At 43.1% G+C, this 9,958-nt stretch overlaps 1 pseudogene; it reads right to left on the bottom strand.

The window, feature by feature from the left end:
* Positions 1-3,230: 3,230 nt before the first annotated feature.
* Positions 3,231-4,416, bottom strand: LOC131910832 (synaptosomal-associated protein 23-like; annotated as a pseudogene).
* Positions 4,417-9,958: the final 5,542 nt, after the last annotated feature.

Genomic DNA, 9,958 nt, shown 5'->3' with positions numbered 1-9,958 from the left:
TAATCCCAGCACTTGGGAGGCAGAGGCAGGAAGATGTCTGTGAGTTCCAGGCCAGCCTGGGCTACAGAGAAAGTCCAGGACAGCCAGAGAGGGCTACAAAGAGAAAAACCCTGTCTTGAAACACAAAAACAACATCAAACAAAAAAGATATGCATGCCAGAGTTCTGGCAGTTGTCAGTCATCTGATGTGGGTGCTGGGAATTGAACTCAGGTCCTCTGGAAGAGCAGTCAGTGCTCTTAACCTCAGAGCCACCCCTTTAGCCCATACTTTATTTATTATTACTATTGTGTGCATTTGATAGGTGGGGGAAGGGTGTGCACACGCCATATCGTGCACGTGGAGGTCAGAGGCCAGCTTTTGCAGAGGATTCTCTCCTTCTAGCTTTACATAGGGCCCAGGGGTCAAACTTAGGCCACCAGGCTTGTGCAAGAAGAACCTTCTTGCTGAGTGAGCTCACAGCACGCCACTCCCTATCTTTTGGTTAAATATTTCAGATGTCCTCTAGGATAGTTAGCTGGCACTTACAAAATTGAACCACATCCACATTTTGCCAATGAAAGTTAAATATGTAATAAACAAAGAGACTCCTACTGGAGCTCACTCCCCTTTCTGATTATTAAATAAGAAATAGGGCAGGTGAGAGGACTTAGTGGGAAAAGGCACTTGCCACCAAGCCTGATAATCCTAACTTCCATCCCCAGGATCCACATGGTGGAAGAAGAGAAGTGATTCCCACCAAGTTGTCCTCTGACCTCCGCATGTGCATCCCTTCCCCACATACACGAAAGAAAGAAATACAATTGGAAGATCTAGAAGAAGATCTAACAAGGATTTAATAAATGTCTAAAATAGCCATCGCTACAAAACCTATAGTCTCAAATTCTCACAAATCTGATCTATTTCTATTCTTATCATTCATATTTGACATATGAAAGATGATAATTTTGTAAAGAGAGAATGAAAGGAACACTATATTGCAGCCAAATTTCTTTTATAATATAACTTTCCATTTACTTCCCCAATCTAAAATCTTGTACAATATCAAAGAATAAAACAGATCCAATTATTATCTACAGATGAGTTATATTAATTTAGACATTAAAAAACAATCTTTCCTAAAATTAGAAGTAGCTGATCTTCATGAAGTTATAGCTACAGGAGCAAACTATTTAGAAAAAAAAGAAATTAAATGATTAAAAAGTTATTTCAGGGCTGGCAAGATGATTCAGAGGTTAAGAGCATTGACTGCTCTTCCAGCGGTCTTGAGTTCAATTCCCAGCAACTCCATTGTGGCTCATTACCACCTATGATGAGATTTGGTGTCCTCTTCTGGTGCGAAGGCAAACATACAGACAGAACACTGTATACATAATAAATAAATAAATAAATAAATAAATATTAAAAAAGAATTTCAAATCCTCCAAACATAAACTAGAACACTTCTTAGAGTACCAGGCACCACACAGATGTACATAGAGGCAAAACATCCTTACATATTACACACAGGGATATATATGTGCATATATATATATAATATATATATATGATGAACTTTCGAAGTGCTTAATGTATGGACATTTGCTTTATTCAGTTTGTTAAACAAAAGTTGGTGAAATTATTGCTTCCACAAAGAAGTCATAGAAACATGTCACCTGTTTGAAAGAACAATACCATTAGTTACAAAATTTAATTACAAGAATCAAGCCGTGGTTATTGGTCAAACCAATCTACTTTGATAGTTTTGAAGTATACAGTTGCTAATTTTTTTTTTTTTTTTTGGTTTTTCGAGAAAGGGTTTCTCTGTAGCTTTTTTGGAGCCTGTCCTGGACTAGCTCTGTAGACCAGGCTGGCCTCAAACTCACAGAGATCCGCCTGGCTCTGCCTCCCGAGTGCTGGGATTACAGGCGTGTGCCACCACTGCCCGGCTCAGATGCTAATTTTCAAATGAAGGTGACAATATCAATTCAGTTTTCCTAACACTGTCCAGGATCTACATGAACCTGATTCTGTACCTAGGCAGAGAGGGTGGCAGTGGAGTCACCAAGAACCAATCCAAAAGTGTCACTTGCCAAACAACTTTTAGGAACAAATTCTAACTTTTTAAATGTCTGAAACTACACAGATCTCAAAGCAATCTATTTTTCCACCTGAGATAAGAACAGACTTCTCCTTTCCAATCTAAACATAATTCTTTTTTTTTTTTTTTTTTTCCTTTTGGTTTTTCGAGACAGGGTTTCTCTGTGTAGCTTTGCGCTTTACCTGGAACTCACTTGGTAGCCCAGGCTGGCCTCGAACTCACAGAGATCCGCCTGGCTCTGCCTCCCAAGTTCTGGGATTAAAGGCGTGCACCACCACCGCCCGGCTTAAACATAATTCTTGATACTGAGGTAAATCTGAATTCACATGATACAGTTTGTCAAACTTGCCCCCAAATTTTAACCCCTGATTAAATGGTTTCACCTATATATTTGCATATTTTTCTTTAAAGACTAGTGACACATTGATGAAGCTAATGGGGCTATAATGGGATGGTGAGACTACTCATATATGAAATTAAAAGGTGTTTTCCATAGTGTTCCTGAGTGAGCAATATGAAATGGGATCCTGGAATCTAGATACATGCACAAATCACTATGCTTTCAGAAGTTAAGCTCACTTTAAGAAACTCACTGTATTCTTCTCTTTGGAGTAGAAGCTTCAAAATAATGATGTAGAGCAAACCCACCATGTACAAAAGCTCCCACCCCAAGTAGTGGCTGTGTATGTGTGCGTGCGTGCATACATATGTGTGTGTGTGTGTGTGATGAGTTTTTACTGCTCAATTTCATTTCTTGTTCCTTCCTCTCGCTCTTTAACCGCAAAACCAAACCAAACAAACAAACCACCACCACCAAAAAGCTACGTAAACAACTGCCTCTTTCACGACTGTCTGTGGCCATGTTTCCAAATCTTGAATGCAGAAGAAGCTAAGGGAAGCAGATGAAGAGACTATGTGTGATGTATGGAAGGCAGCCCAAGAGTGTGAACTGAAAGAGAAAAGACTGGAAGGAAGCCTGAGCAGGAACCTACCCTCGAAGGACAGAAAATAAAAAAGTAGGGAGGTGTCTGGTCCTTCTTTCTCAATATCTCCACTTCCAAGGGTGTGGGGCCAAACTTTCAGACTCTGAACAGGTAATGACTTAGGAAGAGCTAGAGGACTGAGGAACTGATGAAGAAGTATGGAGTAGCTTTAGGTGTCAATGAGTTTCTTTGTTCTTGTATTGGCAGTGTCAACACCATCTTTATTGGTGTCAGCTTTTTCTGTGATCCTCTGCATTTGCTTGCTGGCTGTGAGCATCAGCTTCATTGCTCATATCTAGGGCTGCTGCTGCCCCCGCCGCCACTGTCACCACCACCACCACCACCCCTTCTTTTTCTTTTCTTTTCTTTTCTTTTCTTTTCTTTTCTTTTCTTTTCTTTTCTTTTCTTTTCTTTTCTTTTCTTTTCTTTCCTCTTCTCTTCTCTTCTCTTCTTTTCTTTTCTTTCTTCCTCCTCCTCCTCCTGCTTTGTCTCCTCCTCCTCCTCTAAAACTATATTTTATGTGTATGTCTTCACACAGAGGCTTCAGGTACTCTGTGACTGGAGTTACAGACAGTAGTAAGCCTCCACGTAGGTGCTAAGAATTGAACCCCAGTGCCCTGGAAGAGCAGCCAGTGCTCTTAACCACTGGGCCATCTCTCCAGCCCCCCAGGGCCGTGTTGTTGAGGTTGCCCAGGATACTGCCCACTTGAGTCAGGTTCTTTTCCATCTCATCTTCTCTGGCATCAGTAGTTGTACACTTAATGTCTCCACCACTGGCTTCCGTGCTTTGCTGAAACTGATCATTGTTACCGGCCTGATTGCTTAGATACCACATTGCTAGGTGAGTTGTCTCCACCATCTCCCCATGTTGCCTCATAGGTCTTTCCAGACTCAAAATTCTTTGTCCTATTACAAGGACAAACCAATGCAGAGGCCACAGCATTTGGTGAGTTGCGTTAGAGTCTTCTCTGCCTTTCTTTGTTTTTCTTTTTCTTTTTTTTTTTTTTTTTTTTCCGAGACAGGGTTTCTCTGTGTTCTCTGTCCTGGAACTCACTTCTCTGTAGCCCAGGCTGGCCTCGAACTCACAGAGATCCGCCTGCCTCTGCCTTCCGAGTGATGGGATTAAAGGTGTGTGCCACCACCGCCCGGCTTCTCTGCCTTTCTTGTGTCTTTATTTGGTCTGTGCCTTCTGTGTGGTTTAGTTGTTCCCCTTGTTCATCCAGCATAGTGATGGTGTTGATTCCTAAACCCTGAGACTCGATGGCTAAACCCAGGCTTCTCCTCACACTTTCCAGACACTTGTCAGTAACCTGCTGAGCCCTTAGCTGAATTTCTTCTGATCATAGATTAGCCATGATAAATCAAAATGCTACCAGACACAGAAATGCAAATCTGGATGCTCAGGCAGTTCAGAGGGCCACAGCCACTAGATTGGACCCAGACCTGTACTTGGACTAAATAAAATTTTTTATAAAGAAAGGAACATGGATTCTTAAATTATAAAACATAAACACCATGGAGGTTGTTATTGATTGTTTTTGTTTATCTGTTTGCTTTTATAATTTGAATAAGAAGAGTTAACTATCTTTGGTTATTCCTAAAAAGTGTTAATGGAGTTAAAGTTATTTTAATGTAGCTAGAAATCTGAGTGTGCTGCACAGTTGTGTGGATGTGTGTGGGTGTGTGTGCACACACCTGCATACATTCAAGTGGAAGGCAGAGGTCAATGTTAGACGTCTTCCTTTGTCACTCCCCACCTTATCATTTTAGACAGGTTTCTCAATGAACCCGAACCTCACTGGTCAGTTAGACTGGCTGGCTAGTAAACTCTGGGATCCTTGGGAACATTCCTGTTTCCTCTCCATGCCCCCGGCTCTGAAGTTACAGACCCAAGCCATATCTAGCCTTGATGTGGGTGTAGAGGAGGATCCAAATCCGGGTCCTATATTCGTGCACAGACACTCCACCTATTGGGCCATCTCCCCAACCCCTCATAGGTCTTTTTAGTTGTATCTTAGCAATTTTTTTTTTTTTTTTTTTTGGTTTTTCGAGACAGGGTTTCTCTGTGTAGCTTTGCTTCCTGGAACTCACTTGGTAGTCCAGGCTGGCCTCGAACTCACAGAGATCCGCCCGGCTCTGCCTCCCGAGTGCTGGGATTAAAGGCGTGTGCCACCACTGCCCGGCCTGTATCTTAGCAATTTTTAATATTAACAGAAACACGGTAATGCAATAGGTTAGAGTCGGTTTTAGTATTTCCCCTTTCTCTATGTGGGAAGATAAGGGATGGGAAGGGGAGGAAGGAGCTCTAGGGGAAGTAGGGGACAGCAATCTCAGCAATATATATCACCTGGGGCCTGAGGAAGGGCAACCCAGTGGAGATGTAGCCTCCCCCACGCCAGGCACTCCCACTGTGCTTCGTTTGGTCAAAGGCCTTGGCCTGACAGGAAGGGAGGGTTGCAGGTCTTGCTCTATGTCAGAGAGAACATTCACTCTGCCAGGAGAGATAGAATGTCCCCAACTCCTCCATCTGTCGTGGACCTCCTCTCTCCCACCCCCAAACTGTGCATATCTGAATACTAACGACCAGGAATCTGTCTGGAAGCTGGCGGAATTGGCTTTGGGTTCATTATAAAAGGGATTCCTGGGTCGACAGTGAAGCGCAGTTGGCAGAGTGCTTGCCTATCCTGCAGGAAGCCCTGGGCTCTGTCTGTACCCGGCATAGCACAAACCCGGTGTGTCTGTGTCACCAGACCCCTGTGATCCTGCACTTGGGGTTGACACAGGAGCATCACAAACTTAAGATCATCCTCAGCTACATAGCAAAAATGAGACCAGCCTAGATCATTTGAGATCCTGCCTCAGGAGAGAGAGAGAGAGAGAGAGAGAGACAGACAGACAGACAGACAGACAGACAGACAGACGGGATTCCTGCAAAATTCAGCATTATTCAATTAGTTTAGTTTTTTGTTTGTTTGTTTTTTGTTTGTTGTTTTGTTGATATTGTGTTTGTTTGTTTTTTGTCTGTTTCAAGATAGGGTTTCTCTGTGTAGCCCTGGTTGTCCTGGAACTCACTCTGTAGACCAGGTTGGCCTTGGACTCACGGAGATCCTCCTGCCTCTGCATCCTGCATGCTAGGGTTAAAGGCATGCACCACTACTGCCTGGTAGCAATTAGGTTAGTTTTTATGTGTGTGTATTTGTTTTGGGTGGGTGTTTTGTTATTGTAGGTATTTTTCATATTTTGTTTTATGTATATGGGTGTTTTACTTTATGTATTGTTGTACCTGTTTCGCGGAAACACCCAGAGACCACCAAGGAGCCAGTTTCCGATGCAAGCACACAAGGGTCCTTTTATTCAGGTTCAACCTGGGCCACCACCCGGCAGATGGAAGGAAATGTGGCAGTGGCCACGAGCCCAGGTGTAGAGTTTTTAATAGGGAAAAACCACAAGCCAGGAATTGGCAACTTGGGATTGGGTAGAAGGGATAGGGGGCAAAGTGATTTTTTGGAACTATTGGTCTAGACTTTGGGTGTGAAACCACATTTGAAACCATTGGGTTAGACTTTTGCCGGGGAACCACAACCAGCTGAACAGGAATCTGGACTGCTCAGCAGGATTATCTAGATATCTTCAAGGGCCATAAACCACAGACAGGATGTCTGCAGAAGGATACTGCTCTGTATCGGTTCTAAGTTGTCATGGCACATTCCTGAGGTCCTTCCTGGAACTAAATTACAGCAGGTGGTCTGAGATGGTGGCCCTTTCCCTAAGATGGAGCCTGTAAAGTCAAGTCTAGGCCCTCACAGTATGTCTCTCCATGACTTTCATGCCTGGTCCCCAAAGAGGCCAGAAGAGAGTTGGGATTTCTGGAACTGGAGTTACAGACAGTTGTAATCCACCATGTGGGTACTGAGAATGGAACCTGGGACCTCTGGAAAGTGACTGCCACTCAGCTACCTCTCCAACCCCATTGTTATTGTTTGTCTGTTTGTTTTCTGCTATTTTGAGGTATTGTGTTTTGGGTGTGATCCTGTAAGAAATATTAAACATTAGTCTTTTCTTTTTTTTTTAAATGTATTAGATTTATTCATTTTATATATGAGTGTTTTGCCTGAATGTATATATGTGTACCACATGTGATTGGTGTTCAAGGAGGTCAGAAGAGGGCATTAGGTACCCTGCAACTGGAGTTACAGATGGTTGTGAACAACCATGTGGGTGCTGGGGATCAAACCTGGGTCCTCTGGAAGAACAAGTGCCACTAAGCCACCTCTCCAGCCCACATTAGTCTTTTCTATCAAACACTAAAACTTATGTGTTTACAACAAATAGTTAAAGTCTTCTTATCTCCCTCACCATACAAGACTTCTATGCAATTCTCTTATTGCACCCCACCAGGCTAAATCTTTGTTTCCACAAAAGCCCTGCTGCGTTTCCCTAACTTTGGTGAAGTAAGTGGCTGACCCCTTCCTGCTTTTCTCCATTTCCTTTGTGCTGATTTTTTAGAAACCAGCCGATCGTGAATGATTGTGAAGTTGGGGGGGGGGGCGGGCGGGATTGGCAAAAGACCCAGTGACCACCCACACTAGAATGAAAAGTACTTCCTGCTCCGAGCGCTTGTTCCTTTGTCTTTGTGAGCAGCACACCCTCTTGACTAAGAGTAAAGTTTCGCCTTGTCAAGACACTTTCAGCTGGGTGGTGGCCTCTTTCTTATGACGCTGGACTTAGTTGTAGCAGCCCAGGCTGGCCTCTGCCTTGTCTTAGGCCCCCGAATGTTAGGATTACAGATATGCACCATCATGCTTGGCTCTGAGTCAATTTTTATTCATTTATTTTTTTGTTTTTCGAGACAAGATTTCCATGTGTAACAGGCCTGGCTGTTCTGGAACTCATTTTGTAGTCCGGCTGATTCTATTTTTAAAATGAGTAGGGTGGATTTGATTTAGGGCAAGTAAATAAATAAAAGTAAAAAATTCAGGGTGTTTTTCACAAGGAATAGTGACACCTCAAAGGAGCTGGCTGCACAAACATACAAGCAAGCAAAACATCACACACATAAAATAAAAACAGGGGAAAAGATAGAGCCCATTAAAATTCTTTCATGGAGGGAGTGGGGACTCACGTGACCTCTCCCGAGTGTCTTAGTCACTGTTCTAGGGCTGTGAAGGGACGCCATGACCAAGGCAACTCTTATAAAAGAAAGCATTTAACTGGGGCCTCACTTACAGTTTCAGAGGTTTAGTCCATTATTATCACGGCAGGGAGCATGGGACTAGAGCAGTAGCTTAAGCACAACATCCTGATCCATAGGCAGAGAGAGAGAGAGAGAGAGAGAGAGAGAGGGCGAGCCTGGGGCTGGCTCGGGCTTTTGAAACCTCAAAGCTCACCCTCAGAGACATACTTCCTCCAACAATCCTTCTCATCCTTTCAAATAGTGCCACAGTTGCTAAGGGTGAGGAACTAACAGGGCCACACCCTTCCCTGAGGATCCATAGGCAGCTAATGGCTGTTGGGGGAGGGAAAGACATTTTCTTCATTGGTATTATTATTATATATTGTTTATGTTATATTATGTTATGTATTAGATACCTATATATGTATTATATGTATATATTTCAGTGGTATAGTCCTGATAAGTTGCTCAAGCTTCGGTAACTATCTTTACCTATGCCCTTCCAAGTAACCCTAATTAAACTCACTGGTTAACTACATCACCAAAAGATACAGGCATATGCAAGGACTTTCTGAAAAAGACTCCAATTCTCACGAAATAAGCCTAAGAATTGTTGAACTGGACTGCATGACATTAAAAGCTTTTTTTCCCCCACAGCACAGGAAACAATCAGCAGAATGAACAGACAGCCTCCTGAATGGGAGAAAAGGATTTGCAACTATGTATCTGACAGGAGATTAGTATCTAGAATCTATTAAAAAAAAACCTCCAGGAATTAAATGCCAGAATTAAACTATCCAATCAATAAATGGACCAGTGAAGGGACAGTTCTCAAAGGAAGAAATACAGATGGCCAACAAATGTTTGTTTGTTTGAGACAGGGTCTTCCTGTGTTGTCCTGGCTGTCCTGGAACTCACGATGTAGACCAGGCTGGCCTCAAACTCACAGAGATCCACCTGCCTTTCTGCCTCTTGAGAGCTGGGGTTAAAGGCTTGTGGTCCCATGCCCAGTCCAAGGATTCCATGTCAGAACACCACAGAGATACTTGCACATGTGTGTTTATTGATGCACTCTACACAGTCCCCAAGATAAGCAGTCAGCCCAGGTACCCATCAACAGATGGGTGACTATAGGATACGCATACATAGTGGGATTTTTGTGTGCATACAAGGGAATTTTATTCAGCTGTAAAGAAGAATTAAATGATGACATCCAGAAGGAAATGGATGAATCTGGGTGGAGATCAGTTAAGTGAAATAAGGCAAACTCAGAGGTATAGCGCATGCTTTCTCTCATATGTGAAAACTAGATTTAAAGGTGAGTGAGTGTGCAAACATGAAAGCAGAGGGGAGACTAAGAAGAGCTGGGGAGAGGGCTCAGCTAGGAATGTGTTTGTCACACAAGCATGAAGACCCGAGCTGAGATCTCCAACACCCACAGAAAGACCATAAAAACCAAGACTCTCGTGTGTGCTGTGGTGTGTGCCTGTATCCCTCGTGCTGGAGAATGGACGGAGGAGAGGCTAGAAACAAGCAGATCTCAAGAACTAAGCTGGCCATCTAGTCTAGCTTCTGTGAGGCCTAAGTTCAGTGAGAGACCCCGTCTTTCAAAAAAAAAAAAAAGTGGAGATCAATAGGGGAAGATGTCTGATATCAAACAGCTCTCGTTTCTACCTGTACATATGCACAAACACACACACACTCATATCTTACACACATGCAAA

Source organism: Peromyscus eremicus, chromosome 5 (genome assembly GCF_949786415.1).
Source record: "Peromyscus eremicus chromosome 5, PerEre_H2_v1, whole genome shotgun sequence".
NCBI classification, from domain to species: Eukaryota; Metazoa; Chordata; class Mammalia; order Rodentia; family Cricetidae; genus Peromyscus; species Peromyscus eremicus.
The sequence above is the reverse complement of the archived record's forward strand: the minus strand, read 5'-3'. Positions and strand labels throughout refer to the sequence as shown.